This window comes from Apium graveolens, chromosome 1 (assembly GCF_009905375.1).
Source record: "Apium graveolens cultivar Ventura chromosome 1, ASM990537v1, whole genome shotgun sequence".
Taxonomy (NCBI): Eukaryota; Viridiplantae; Streptophyta; class Magnoliopsida; order Apiales; family Apiaceae; genus Apium; species Apium graveolens.
Window position 1 is genome coordinate 98,903,499 of NC_133647.1, and position 14,809 is coordinate 98,918,307.

Sequence of the window (14,809 nt, forward strand, 5' to 3'; positions counted from 1 at the left end):
TTTTATTAATTCAAATGAAATCAAATAGGAATACAAGAAAGTTCTTCCTAACTCATCATACATGATTGGATTTAGGACAAAAACTTTCAATCTCCCACTTGAACTAAAGCCAATCACCCTGGTATCTAATACCCATCTTCTCTTTATGACGATCAAAGTGAATCTGAGACAATGACTTTGTGAGTGGGTATGCTACGTTGTTATGTGTGTCAACTCTCTCAATCTTGACATCTCCTCTTTCAATGATTTCCCTAATCAAATAAAAGTGTCGCAAAACATGTTTGGAATTTTAATGAGACCTAGGTTCCTTGGCTTGTGCTATTGCTGCGTTGTTATCACAATACAACATAATAGGCTTATCAATGCTAGGAACAACTCCCAACTTAGAAACAAATTTCCTCATCCAAACGGCTTCTTTTACAGCCTCACTTGCAGCTATATATTCTGCTTCCGCTGTGGAGTCAGCCGTTGTAGACTGTTTGGAACTCTTCCAACTAATCGTACCACCATTCAGAGTAAACACGTACCCTGACATGGACTTGCTATCATTACTTTCTGATTGAAAACTAGAGTCAGTATAACCCTCTATTTTCAACCCAGATCCACCACCAAAAACAAAAAAAATATCCTTAGTCCTTCGCAAGTACTTAAGGATGTTCTTCACTGCTTTCCAGTGGTCTTCACCTGGATTGGACTGATATCTGCTCGTCACACTGATTGAATAAGCAACATCAGGCCTAGTACATAACATCGCGTATATGATAGATCCTATTACTGAAGCATAAGGAATCTTACTCATACGCTCTCTTTCCTCAGGTGTCTTAGGAGACATCTTTTCGGAAAGGGACACTCCATGGCTCATCGGTATGAGACCTCTTTTGGAGTTTTCCATGCTAAACCTTTTAAGCACTTTCTGGATGTATGTACCCTGGGTAAGACCTATCATTATTCTAGATCTATCTCTATAGATCTTCATACTGAGAATGTAGGATGCTTCCCCCAAGTCCTTCATAGTGAAGTTCTTCGATAACCACACTTTGACTGATTGCAGCATCGGTATATCATTTCCTATAAGAAGTATATCATCCATATACAATACAAGAAATGTTACCGCGCTCCCACTAACCTTCTTGTAGACACATGGTTCATCTATATTTTTGATAAAACCAAACTCTTTGATTGTCTCATCAAAACGGATGTTCCATCTACGAGAAGCTTGCTTTAAACCATATATGGTTCGCAACAGCTTACACACTAGGTTTTCATTTCCCTTGGAAAGAAAACCCTCTGGCTGTGTCATATACACTTCCTCTTCAAGTTTCCCATTGAGGAAGGCTATTTTCACGTCCATTTGCCAGATCTCATAGTCGTAGTAAGCAGCAATCGCAAGCAAAATCCGAATTGATTTTAACAGGGCTACAGGCGAAAAAGTTTCATCAAAGTCAATCCCTTGCCTTTGTCTGAATCCTTTTGCCATGAGCCTGGCCTTATAGGTCTCCACCTGGCCATCTGCTTCAATCTTTCTTTTGTATACCCATTTGCACTCAATAGGCTTCACACCCTCAGGTGCTTCAACCAAAGTCCATACTTGGTTGGTATACATAGATTCCATTTCGGATTTTATGGCACTTTGCTCTGAGTCAACACTACTCATAGCCTCATTATAGGTCATAAGGTCGTCATCATCAATAATTGACAACTCATTGTCATTCTCAATGACAAGGCCATAATACCTCTCAGGTTGGCGAGACACTCTCCCTGACCTATGAATGGGCTGTTCCATAGAAGGTTGTTCAGTCTGAACAGGTTTTTCCACTTGATTCGTAGTAGTTTATGCTTCTTGAACTTCATCAAGTTCAATTTTGCTCCCACTGTTTCCTTCAAGGATAAACTGCTTTTCCAAGAAGGTAGCATGTCTAGAGACAAACACCCTATGATCGGTGTAAAAGTATTACACTAAAGTCTCTTTAGGATATCCCACAAAACTACATTTTACGGATCGAGATTCCATTTTATCTGGGTCAACTTTCTTGACATAAGCTGGACATCCCCAAATCTTAACGTGTTTAAGACTCGGTTTCCTTTCTTTCCATATCTCATATGGAGTTTGAGGAACAGATATGGAAGGCACCTTATTCAGTAAATATGCCGAGGTTTCCAATGCATAACCCCATAGAAATACTGGAAGATTCGCATAGCTCATCAAGGACTGAACCATGTCTAACAAAGTTCGATTTCTCCTTTCATATACCCCATTCAACTGTGCAGTATATGGAGGAGTCCACTGGGAGACTATACCATTTTTTTGAGATAATCTAGAAACTCTCCATTCAAGTATTCACCACCTCGATCTGATCGAAGAGTTATAATACTATGTTTGGTTTGTTTCTCCACTTCATGCTTATATTCTTTGAACTTTTCAAAGGCTTCAGACTTGTGTTCATCAAATACACATATCCAAATCTAGATCGATCATCTATGAAAGTAATGAAGTATGAAAATCCACCCATGGCTTGTGTAGACATTGGTCCACATACATCTGTGTGTACCAATCCTAGCAAATCTGCAGCCCTCTCTCCATGTCCATTAAATGGAGATTTGGTCATTTTACCTAATAGACAAGACTCGCATATAGGATATGATTTAAAATCAAAGGGGTCAAGTAACCTTTCCTTATGCAATGTCCGCAGTCTATTTTCACTAATGTGACCAAGTCTGTAGTGCCACAAAAAGGTGAGATTTTCATCATCCTTTTTTCTTTTATTAGTATGTTCAATTTGTAGTAAATTATGCTCTACGTCACATACATACAGACCATTATTTAAAATACCACTTCCATAAAGAACGTTATCTCTAAGAATTGAACATTTATTATTCTGAATAACAAATGAAAATCCAGCCAAGTCTAACATGGGAATAGAAATAAGATTCCTCACAATCGAGGGAACAAAATAACAATTATTTAAAACAATAGTCTTGCACGTAGGCATATGTAAATGAAATGATCCTACAGCTTCAGCAGCAACTCTTGCTCCATTTCCCATTCGTAGAATCACCTTCTCTTCCTCAAGAGTCCTACTTCTCCTTAGTCCCTGTAACGAATTTCAAATATGAGAACCACAAGCGGTATCTAATACCCAAATAGAAATTTGATTTAATGACATATTCACTTCAATCATGAACATACCTGAAACAAACGCGGTAGTCTCACTACCCTTCTTCTTCTTCAATTCTGCAAGGTAAACCTTGCAGTTCCTCTTCCAGTGCCCACCTTATTACAGTGGAAGCAAACAACTTTGCTCTTGGGGTCTTCAGCTTTTGGTGGAACATACTTTTTCTCACCTACTTTCTTCTTCTTAGAAGGGTTCTTCTTCCTTTTCTTAGGATTGGACCTTCACCAATTAGAAGAACAAAGCTCTTCTTAGGGGGGAAATTCGATTCCGCAGTCTTCAACATATTGTGGAGTTCAGCCAGACTGACATCCAGCTTATTCATGTGAAAGTTCACAACAAACTGCGAAAATGAACCCGGAAGTGATTGCAAGACCAAGTCTTGGCTCAGCTCCCCATCCATAGCAAAACCAAGTTGTCCAAGACGTTCAATCAAATTGATCATCTTAAGTAAATGGTCATTCAAAGATGATCCCTCAGACATCCTACAACCGAACAGCTCCTTCGATATCTCATATCGAGCTGTCCTCCCTGCCACATCATACAACTCTTGTAGATGCATAAGGATAGTGTGAGCATCCATATGCTCATGCTGCTTCTGTAGCTCAATGTTCATGGAAGCTAGCATGATGCATTGAGCAACATTTGCATCATCTATCCACTTACGATACACAATATGTTCATCATTATGTGCATCATCAGCAGGTTCAGTAGGCTTGGGTAAGTCAAGCACATATTCCAGCTTCTCCATCCTGAAAACAATTCTCAAGTTTCGAAGCCAGTCAGCAAAATTAGGACCAGTCAACTTGTGAGCATCTAGTATACTCCGGAGTGATAGTGTAGAAGACATAACGTATATAGTAAATCTGTTAATGATGAACACATAACAACACTTAACAAATATTCAATTTTATTTCAAAACACTATATGAATCGGGTCTTTATTCATAAGTGACTCCCACTAGTTAATCTAATTTATACAACCCCCTTAAGTGAAAAATTAAGCATTTATAATGCTATTGGGAATAGGGATCCTACATTCCATCACACAACCTCGGTTGTAGCACGAAACGTCATGTGATGTTCAATAGGCAGACAACTCTTGTCAATTACATCTTCTGTTATTCCCTAATAAAACTTTAGCCTCTTGAATAATTGAGTCACGGCTGTAGCACGACAGGCTCAATATTCTAAGTCAAGTCTAACCCAATATTTCGTATAATTAAATCAGTTTCCAACGGCCCAAGGCTGCAGCACGTAACGACCTTTAGATTCTAATTCAATGTACACATCTCTATGTAATAGACAAGTATTTCTTATTTCGAAATCAAAGCCCTCGGTTGTAGCACGAAACGATAATGATTTAAAAATAAGAACTACTTTCTACCATGTTGGAAGGCTGTGACCGACACAAGCTCGTTGTGTCATTGGCCAATTACTACCTGATATTATTTAATTTTAGAGGGATTATATTATGTTACAATCATAATCATATTATAAAGAGCTTCTTCCTTTTAAATTAAATATTTCAAATTAATAATCGATAATCAGATGATTCCCAGATCGGGGGGAGCATTGTCAAGAGGCGCCACTTAATACCCATTTCTTACAGATCGAAATCTGCTTTTGACAGAATCATCCTTTCTCTCAAAATTGAAAATTCATAGTTAATTACTTGTTTCATAAACACAAAAATCTCATGATTGTATTCATAATATTATTGTTAAGGCAAGAAACGATTCATATTATAGATTTTCTAGAGCATGCCTTATATTGATTTAAGTTCACCTAAATCTATCATCGCATGGTAAATATAGGCATGTATCTTATATATAAAAATAAATAAACAAGTAAGCATGCAATTAATATCATGTCACACATTGATATAATGATGTATGGATTTATTATTGCATTTAAAAGCAATTAAAATAATTAAAACATGCTTTAAAATACTTTCAGGAATATAAACAGTTCAAAACTTTTATATAAAAAATATTTGACCACTCCATTAGATCCGTCTCGGAAAAACGAATCCAACGATATATTGCACGCCCAAAACGGAGTTACGAAACTCCCAAAAATCAAATTTAAAAAATATAGATGTGCTATAACGCATTACAGGAATGCGTTACAAGCCCTGACGCATTCCGGTAATGCGTTACAACCCTTTTAAGCCATTAAAGGGTGGAACGCATTCCGTGAATGCGCAACAGGGTGTAACGCAATCCCGGAATGCGCGACACCCCCTTCCGCGCGTGCGCTTCACGCGCCTGCGCCTGACCGACCGTTGCTTTGCAATTTTTTTTTGTTTTCTTCAGCCGTTTGTCTGCTTCTGTCTACTGCTCCCAGCCGTTACAACAACAAAAATAACCCCCTTCTTTACTCCCTCATTCAATAACCTTTATTAATATATTATTTTAATTTTATTATTAATAAATTAATTAACATTTAATTAATAAATTAATAAAAATCAAAATAATATGATTTCTTAAATCAGGGAGTAGCAGAAAATTATCATATCAGCCATGGGTCCTTGTGCAAATTTTAGTCATATTTATTCACATGCATAATTATTCCATGAATTTTAATTAAAACAATTTTTAAAAATTCATAACAAATAATCTACACATCACAAAATTATGAAAAAATACCTAGACAATCTACAACAATTGTAGAACCCAGATCAGTAGTCAAAATATTATGCAAAAATTATTTCGAATTAATTCATAATTAAATCTAAATAAACTTGCAAAAATCATAACAAATCCACACATGCATGAAAAATCTGAATTTTTTTATATGAATCTCTATATGCAGAACCTAGCTTTGATGCCAATGAAGGAATTTATGGATGAGCGGAACCGTGATATAACATTTATTCCGTAAAAACCATATACTGCACATATAGAAAAACGTATAAAAAGAAAAACTGAGGAATCGTAACCATACCTTGTGAATAGGAGCTTTATAAAAATAGAGTGCTAGCAGTTGCTCTTCAGCGTGTGAAGCATTCTACCGGTATCCACCTTGAATGATCCTCTTCGATGAACCTTTTTATAAAACCGAGCTTTTTTAAAAATGGAGTTTTTGGGAGAGAGAGATAGAGAGGAAGAAGATGGAGGCTAGGGTTTTCACAAAACCAAAATTGTGTAAATAGAATGAGCCATCTCATTCTATTTATAGGGCTCTCCTAGGGTTAACAATATATCTTTATATATATATATATTAATTCCCACATTTTATCTTTATAAAATGCTTTAATAATAATTAAAACAATTTAAATCATTATTTCTTTTTCTAAACTATTTAGAAAATAATTCTCTCTCTCATTATTTCATTAAAGAAGAGATTCTTTTATGGTGTGAACTGATTAATTATTTATTCTACATCGTGAGTGATGCTTCTTAACATATCGCGACTATCTGGATAATATGAATTCATTGCTTAGAATACCAAGAACCTGTCAGTGACTAGTTACCGTACAATAAATTCATCTACCCTTATAATATCCCGATTATATACAAGGCATGGATCTCGTGTCAGGCCTATCAAATTTAATCATAAGATTTCTTATTCATAATGCAAAGTTCATATTAATGCAAATTAGAAACTCCTTTCTAATTTCATACACTCTGGCCAGAGATTCTAGAACTCGCATACTAAGAATAACATAGGATATTCTCTTCCTATACTGGAAGGGGTAGATCCTCTATTGACGTTAATTATCTCTGTACACAAATCCCTATGCCCAGAATAGACCTAATGGATGTCCTTGAGACAAAGGACTAAACCAAAGCACAGTTCATTATATACAAGATAACTTTAACGATCTCAAGTTTAAGGACACTTGTACAACTGTCACTCAGTGAACCACTATTGACACGTGAATAATCTCCATTAGTTGTTCAACTTATCGAGTCATGTTCAGTGAACTTATTCCCTAATAAGCACCTACATACTAGCTATAGTGTCACCACACAAATGCCTATGAGAACAGACATCCTCCTGAAGGGAGCAAGCATAGTATCTACCAATCTTTGCGGATCCACTAACATCCGATTAGTTATCCTATGATAAGGAACTGTTTAAGTCTAGAGTTGTCATCTTCTAGATCTCACTATTATAATCTCATTATAGTTCTAGAAGCTTTACCCTAAACTATGGAGCATCTTATTTAAAAACTTTAAATAGATAAAGCCCATAATAAAAACATACCAAGTCTTTTATTAATTCAAATGAAATCAAATAGGAATACAAGAAAGTTCTTCCTAACTCATCATACATGATTGGATTTAGGACAAACACTTTCAACGCAGAAGTAGAAAAGCAAACAAGGGAAAAGTATAAAAGTTTTACGATTAGATCGTAGAGGAGAATACTTAAGCCTCAAATTCAAGAGTTTTTTGAAGGAGTGTGATATTGTATCACAACTCACTCCTTCTAAAACACCTCAATGGAATAGAGATTCTGAGAGGATAAATCGTACCTTGTTGGATATAGTGCGATCGATGATGAGTCAAGCGGATCCTCCACTCAGTTTCTGGGGTTATGCTCTAGAAACAACTGCATATACACTTAACCAAGTTCCGACTAAAGCGGTTCAAAAGACTCCATATGAGATATGGAATGATAAATGTCATAGCATGTCATTTATGAAAATTTGGGGGCGTGAAGCATTTATAAAATGTTTAGCCTCTGATAAGCTTAGACTAAAATTAGATAGATGCTATTTTGTGGGATACCCAAGTGAGACTAGGGTATACTATTTATAATCCTTCCGAGAATAAAGTGTTTGTTGCTCGAACAACTATATTTCTTGAGGGAGAACTACTTTCTAAGAAAATCAGTGGGAGTAGAATACATCTTGACAAAGATCAACCACATGATAACATTGAACTAGAGTTGGAATAAGATCAGGATATACATCTAAATGTTGAAAGTAATCTTGTTCAAGAAACAAAGGTTGTTTGTAGATCTAGTAGGATTCACCATGAGCTCGGAAGAAATTATGGATTTCATTTAACTCAAGATGGTGATGTGATGCTTACGGATAATGATAAGTATGTCACCTACCACGATGATAGGAACAGTATAGACTCTGAGAGATGGCTAAAGGCCATGAAATACGAGATGGAATCCATGTATCAAAATAAAGGATTGGCTTTAGTTGATCCACTCAAAGGGGTAAAACCTATAGTGTGACGCCCTCCAAACCCGGGTCAAAATTTTGGGGCTCACAACACACACCACAATATTTAAACCTATATATAAAGTATTATATGCATTGACCCTTCTGTACACAACCATGGATCGCAACAGGTTAATGTAACACCCCCAAATCCGGGGTCGGGGATCCGGGTTGTCACGAGTTCCACTTCCCTTAATAATACTTAATCTTAATAATCAACCAACTACTGCGTACTGTGACCCCACAATATACACACACACCACAAGTTATAGTCTCAGAGATGAATATCCAAAAATAACACAAGTCATTTTATTCCACAATTATAAGCCATTACACCTCAAAAGGGTTTCTGAATAAATTTACATATTTTTTGCCATTATTACAATTCATATAGATACATAAGTCTGGTGCATCAAAAGTTGAAAGCCTAGCCTATTGGTAATTCCTACCTCAGCTACTGTGACATCAACGCCTCCAGAAAACTGCGAAATGTTTCCTAACCGCTTGCGAATTGGGAGCTTGGTCATGTTCATCTTTTCTATCTGTTGTTGTGTGATGAAAGAAGAAAGCAAGGGTGAGCAACAATCCCACCAAAATAATATGTATAATGATTTACAATATGTGAGCATCCTCATAGTACTCATGAAATTCTTGGTCAAAAAGGAATGAACCAAGTTTTATATCTTATCGCGACCAAGTCGCAAAATATTCAGTATATATGTATATATACTTCCCAAATCTTGGAAGTCCTCTTCCATGCATAATACAAACAGAGTTCCAGTGTATAACTATATAAAATATCGTTGCAAGGTGATCTCATATATCTAACCTTGTCTCAACGTTTTTCTGAAAATCTTTGTCATGCATAAGATAATCATTTACTAGATATAAGTTGAAAAGATGAAGTTACAAGATACTCTAATATACTTATATCTTTTCCGAATACTACTTGAACTACCACCGTTCAAGGTATAACCAGTATAAAAGTTCATCACATAGATGAGACTACAAGATAAGATTTGAATAGATTCAATCTTTGAAATATCATTCAAAAGAAATGAAGTTACGAGATACTTCATTAAGTCCTGATATATATATATATACACCTATATATATATATATATCTCATACTTTCCTTGGAAACTTCTGTTATGAAAAAATATAAACAGAGTTATAATATCCAATGAATTTGGAAAGAAGAAAACCTTGGCATAGACCTGATATCTTGCTGATCAGGAAAAGATACCAATAAGTAACCTTTTCTACTAGTAGATGGATGAATTCCCCACTGGTCATCACCCTGGCCACAATAGGACCTATGATGGACTACCACTCAGCCACTTACGCATTGATGGACTCCCACTGAGCCACTTACACTTTCATGGACGCCCACTGAGCCCATATTGCTTATGCCGACTCAAATAGATGGACTTACTTCCCGAACATTGGGTAAGTAATCAATTCATTTATCAAAACAACAACCTCGTTGTGAATATAAAATACACCACAGAGTCGGATCCCTTAGATTTTTGAGCGAGTATTCAAGTCCCCTTCAAAAAGGAAGATCTTAAATTTGAAAACAAGTTTTGGGATCCGCTCTAAATTTTAAAATCATTTTGAAGACTCGAAAACATTTTTAAGAATGTTTGGAGTAATGCTGATTTAATAAAATAAATCAGTCCCAATATATTAGAAAATATCTGAATATTATTATTTAAATAATATTCCCATAAAGGATAATCTCTATAAAAATAATCGAAGTAGAAGTTTTAAAACTCATACTTGAAATGAATAATAAATAACCAAAGATATACTTATACGAAAGTACGATCTTTATTTGAATAATCGAAAATAAGTTTGATTATCAAAACATTATTCTGTAATAAAATAAAGAATATTATTCAGTAAATAAGCGGAGTCATAAGTCCTCGAATGAATATTCAAAATAATATTCATTAAATAAAGTAAGCGGAGTCATAAGTCCTCGAATGAATATTCAAAATAATATTCATTAAATAAAATAAAATTATCGAATAAACCTTATTCGATTAATAGTTTTGAAAACTATATTTATATATATATAAATATATATATATAATATACTAGGGAACATCGACTTCCGGTTTTGAAAAATGTTCGCCTTTGGGTCCCCTATACTAAGGGTATAAGCAATTACTGCTTATCTCTAGCATGGGTATTATGCAACTATAAGCATTGGAATCAACAGTTAGATATCAATACTATGAAACAGACATGCATATAAACCATATCAGCATGCTGCAATATATTGCAAGATTTTGCTAATAACCATCATGCATCTATCTCAAGATAATTCATCACAACAACAGTATAACGGGTAGAAAACTTGCCTGAGCGACTGGGGGTGGTAAAAGGCCTGGGACGAGTCTGGTAACCTATAAACAACATATAAGTTGGAATTAAACCAAAATTGCTTAAGAATCTAGATTTAACCAATTAGACTCTAATGCTCGCTTTTACGCTTAATGATTCACTTAAGTCGCTCGAGTACCCTCGGCTTCATCATTTTTAATAAATTAACCATTAAAAATTTTAAGGCGATTCTTTCGCGAGTACCCTACCTACTGCCTAATCCACTTTAAGTAATTGTTTCATACTCCAATTAGTCATATAAGGACCTTAACCAAGGTTTCAAAGTAAGGCGAGGGGTAATGGTTCGTTTGTGAATCGCTGTTACTTAAAACGGTCGTTTCTCCTAAACCGTACATCGGATTCAAGCATACCACATATCAAAACAAAGATCGTAACATGAATTATCTAATCATGGAAATGGTCAAAACCTAACAGTGAGTTCCCGGGTCCTGATGTTAAGAACAAAAGCAGTCTAAGGTAAATCGCACATTACGACGGCTATACTTTAGCGATTCCCAAATTTTTACTATACTAATTCACATCAAACCAACTACCAATCAATAACAACTTCAGATACATTTATAGGCTACTGATTTAAGTCAAAATAAGCTCAAGGATGTCAATCCAATCAAATATTATAACATCTCCAAATTCAACTAAACTACTTAACAATTAAGCTCAAATCATGCTTATCATTCAAATTACTACTCATCCATCCAAACCATCTCAAAACTTCAACATTCAAACTTATTACTAAAGGGTGTGAAGATTTATACCTTTCTTGGAGGCTGGAAAGTTACTAGGGAGCCTCAAAGAACCTTGATTTATCCTTATATAACCTTGATCTTGCAAATGAAATCAAGAAACACAAAGTTATAATTTGAAAACACTATTTACCCTAATCTTTGGTGAATTAATTAGCTATGAATCCATTTGAATCAAGAGCTTAAAATCATACCAAAGCTAAGTTATGAAATGTAGAATCCATAAAAACACACCATGGAATTTATGCTTGAGTGGAGCTTGGACTTTGGATTTTTCTTCCTTGCTTTTTCCTTGAAAGCCGAGAGCAAAGATAAAAATGGGGAAAGAAATGCTTCTTGCTTGGTTGCCTAGGTATTTGTGTGATGATTTGTTTTTTCTTGGTTGCTTCCTTTTTGGTTTGTTAATTAAATTGTTACCATGGTAAAAATTGTGTGGCTTATAATCAACCAACAAATCCTTTCCATTTTGTCATGCTTATGTCATCCACTTATGTCATCTTCCCACACTTGTCTTCTTCTTGTTGGTGTGATGACATCATCATCCACTAACCTCTTTGATTAACTCCTAATTACTTGGCTAATGATCGCTGATCTGTTATACGGTTCGCTTAACTTTCGTTCTCGTTTATCGTTTGAGGGATCATACCCGGGATCTTATTACTTGGGTTCCCCTAAACCTTTCTCAATATTTTATATTCCTTTTGTGATCCTCTCTTATATTCCTTGAATTTAAATCCTTTTAATCATGTTACCTTATACTCAATTCTTTCGGTATCCGGTAGGTTTTCGGGAAAAATCGAAGTGTTCGAATTTGGATTCTGACGATCTTTACATACACTTATATACCATATAGAGTACTAATAAGATCTCAGAATATCAATAAAAGAACCCCTACAAAAAGGGCATGAAAAGTTTTCTTATTCAGCATAATCAACAAAATCACTATTCATAAGGGTTACAAAAAGTTCAAAATTTTTGGGGTTATTACAGTCTCCCCTCCTTAAAAGGATTCCGTCCCGGAATCAGATAGAAAATGAATAGGGATACTCTCTTAGCATTGCACTTTCTAACTATCCAGTAAATTTTCCCACATTGTGGTGCTACCACCAAACTTTAACTAGTTTGGTAACCATTCTTCTAAGTACTTGTTCCTTTTCGATCTATAACCTTTCCTGGTTGCATGTCTATGCGCTCATATGCCCCTACTTGTCTGGCATCCGGATTACATTTCCTTAACATTGATACGCGGAACACGTTATGAACTTGCTACAGGTTCGGGGGTAGGGCTAGCTCATATGCTAACTTCCCAATACGTCTTAATATCTCCAAGGGTCCAACAATTCGTGGGTTTAGCTTTCCTTTCTTTCCGAACCTCATCCATCCTTTCCAAGGGAATACCTATAACAACACTAGGTCCCCTACTTCCTATTATTCGTCTCTTCGTGTCAAATTAACATACTTCTTATATCCATCTTGGACTATTACCAGCCGTCCTCTGATTAGATCTATTATATCCTTGGTCCTTTGAACCACTGCTGGTCCGAGCATCTTGCACTCTGCAACATCATCCTAACATAAGGGAGATCGACATTGTGTTCCCTTAAGGATCTCATAAGGCGACATCTCGATACTGGCATACGATCTATTGTCGTAAGAAAATTCAATTCATGATAAATGATCATTCCAAATTCTTTCAAGTCTATTGCACAGACTCTCATCATAGCTTCTAGCACTATACCTTTTGCTTCTCAATACTCATTTTCTTGTTCGTAATCGTTACTATCTTCCGTACCAAATTTTATACTGATTACACTTTTGCTCGTTAGCGTTCTATAACCTTTTAATAATTGCGTCAACCTTAGTATCACGAACGCGTTAGAATCGGAATACCACCGCACTGGTACTACTCCTTTCTAGCTGCTTCTATCTTCAAAAGCTTGGTCCTTCATATAGAAGTAAAAGAATTTATTGAGAGATCACTATGATCATGAACACTTGTTATATCGCATAGTTAGTACAGAAGGTGGCCAGCTTTTAGTACTTGACAAGCAATTAAACAACATGTGGTATCCTACTAGGCTTCTATCACACAGATAGATAGTCATTCGGCAATACCTCCCCTTCTGGAAGGGTTGTTCTTCTCAGCTTATACAAAATGAAAAGGCGAGAAAAGAATGAATTGAAGAGAATTGTATATATATAAAATATACTGCCACAAAATATCTGGCTTGGAATCTACCTCTGAACTATAGAGGTTTGTCATAGGAGAACAAAACATATACGTATATATATCAACATCAGGTATTATAGCATCGTATTTCACATGCCTAAATATTTTTGATATTCTATCCATCATTCTTGAAAGAGATGTGTCCTATGTCCAATCATGTATGATGATTTAGGAATAACTTTTATGTAATCTATTTTGATTTCACTGATATTAATAAAAGACTTGTTTTGGTGTTATTGTGGGCTTTATCTATTTAAGTGTTTAAATAAGATATACCATAATTTAGAGTAAAGGTTTTTATGGATTATGATGAGATCATAATAATGAGACCTAAAAGATGATAACTCTAAACTTAAATATTTCATGGTCGTAGGATTACTAACTGGTAATTAGTAATCCGCAAAGATCGGTACATACTATGCTTGCTTCATTATGAAGGATGTCTGTTCTCATAGACATTTGTGTGGTGACACTATAGCTAGTATGTAGGTGCTTATTATAGAATAAGTTCACTGAACATGACTCACACAGCTGAACAACTGATGGAGTTCACTCACGTGTCAGCAGTTGTTCACATAGTGATAGTTGTACAAGTATTCTTAGAATTGAGGTCATCATAGTCATCTTGTGTACACTGAACTATGCTTTGGTTTAGTTCTTAGTCTCCAGGGACAATTATAAGGGCTCTAGTGGGTATAGAAATTTGTACACGAAGATAGTTTATGATCAATTAATAATCTACCCCTTCCAGTGAAGGAAGAGAATGTTCAATGCTGATCCACTTATGCTAGTTCAAGAATCTCTGGCCAGAGTGAATGAAATTAGAAAGGAGTTTCTAATTTACATTAAATAGAACTAAGCATAGTGAATGGGAAAGCAAATGATTAAATAAGATAGGCTTGACACAAGTTCCATGCCTTGTATTTAATCATGACATTACAGGGTAGAAGGAATTGATTGTACGGTAACTACTCACTGAATAGGTTCTTGGTATTCTAAGCAGTGAATTCGTATTATCCGGATAGTCGCGATATGCTGAGAAGTATCCCTCACGATGTAGAATAAAT